Source organism: Myotis daubentonii, unplaced genomic scaffold (genome assembly GCF_963259705.1).
Source record: "Myotis daubentonii unplaced genomic scaffold, mMyoDau2.1 SCAFFOLD_141, whole genome shotgun sequence".
NCBI lineage: Eukaryota > Metazoa > Chordata > Mammalia > Chiroptera > Vespertilionidae > Myotis > Myotis daubentonii.
This window is the reverse complement of record NW_026775449.1, coordinates 57,169-58,887: the sequence shown is the minus strand read 5'-3', so window position 1 is coordinate 58,887 and position 1,719 is coordinate 57,169.

Sequence of the window (1,719 nt, the reverse complement as noted above, 5' to 3'; positions counted from 1 at the left end):
AAATGGGGACCTGAGTGGATTCGGAACAGAAAGACCGCTGTGAAAGACCAGAGAAACCTTAGGTAGCGCCACAAGTGGGGAAGGTAAGCCTCAGAAACAAGTAAGGAGGTAAGTAAGTAAGTAAAGTAAGTAAGAAGCCTGAAATGCTCCCCCAACTGCTCCCTGTGTGTACTGCCAGAGATGACTGCAGCTGATTCTCCCAACACCCACCCATTTCTGTACAGACTGGGCACCTGCTACCCTAACACTCCCGGGGGATGCGATGGCAAACAGGGCCAACACTCCTGACGCATTTCTCCGGGATGCCAACAGCTCCGTTGGGGGAACAGCCACTGTGAGGTGGAGGGACCTAGCAATGGAACACATCCTACACCGACAGCAGACAGACATGCGGAAGGCCAGTACAGACCTACCTAAGTCCACACTGGAACCTGTTGGGCTTGCAGGAATCTGCAGACACTACAGGCAAAAACCATGCTCACTACATTGGAGACCTCTGGGAAGACACGCACCGGATGGCCAGTGAGACAGGAAAAAGGGCCGCACCCAGAAGAAACTTTGCCATAGGCCCAGATCACCCTTCTGGCACCGAAAAGTGCAGACAGGCGATCTTCAGTGATAATTCTGACTCACTTTGTTTGACAGGTAGATGGGCCAAGTCCTGAGGATGAAAGCAGATCTGACACAGAGGGAAGATGCAATGGCTTCCTGCGTAATCCACTGTCATGAGGGAACTGAGGGGCAATTCCTGACTTGACATCCATACGCTGCTGAGCAAGGAGGTGAGTGCCTGTACACGAGCACACACAGAAGCACTGGCTATCCATCCAGGCTGAGCGGGAGGAGGTGGTGCTGCTGCAAGAGAGCAGGAGCCACCATTGAAGGCAGGAGTCAGATGAACATGCTGTGGCAGGGAGGGAGGAGGAAGCCTGCCCCTTTCCATAGCAGGAAAGGGGGAAGGGCGCAGGGAGGAGGCAGGTGGAGGAAGGTGTGTTGATGAAGGAAAACACCCAGCATCCCTGGGGTCACCGCAGAGGAATGCAGGCCCCCCGACAGGCCATGCGCATTACGGGAGATGGGAGGGAACCTGACAAGCATGGGTGGAGATGCAGACTTCCACGGCTCATTGCAACAGGATTGTGGACGATAGCGAGAAAGGAACAGCATTTCCTCAGAAGAGAGGGACAGAGGACAGGAAAAGAGGTGAGTGGTGGGGGCTGGCTCCAAAGACATGGAGGGCTGGGCTGCAAGACTCCAGGGAGTCGGGAAGGCTCATCAGTAGCTTTTGGGCAGACATTAGCTGAGGTTGGAAAACGGGCCATGGAAAACCTTGCCAGCAACTGCTCTGGGGAGTCCAGGAGTGGCTGCCCATCAAAAGGGTGCAGAACACAAAAGCTGCCTAACATCCTGAGGGCACAGCTAGTGACCAAAGCCCATCCATCCCTTCCCACCGCACAGAGGACAAGGCTCAAGGAAGCGTGACAATGCACCTTCAGAGGAGTGAATGCAAACCACACTGCTGACTGGCACCTTCCTTGGATAGAACACCCTGAGGCACGACTGGGCACCATCGCCCACAAAAATGGACGCCAGCGGGGACACGGACACACACGTCACCCAAAAGGAGCAAGCCCAGGGAGCAGTTCACTGAGCAACAGCCTCCATCGCCAAGAAACCGCAATGGGCACCCTGGACTGGAAGCACCCAAAGACTGTGCAC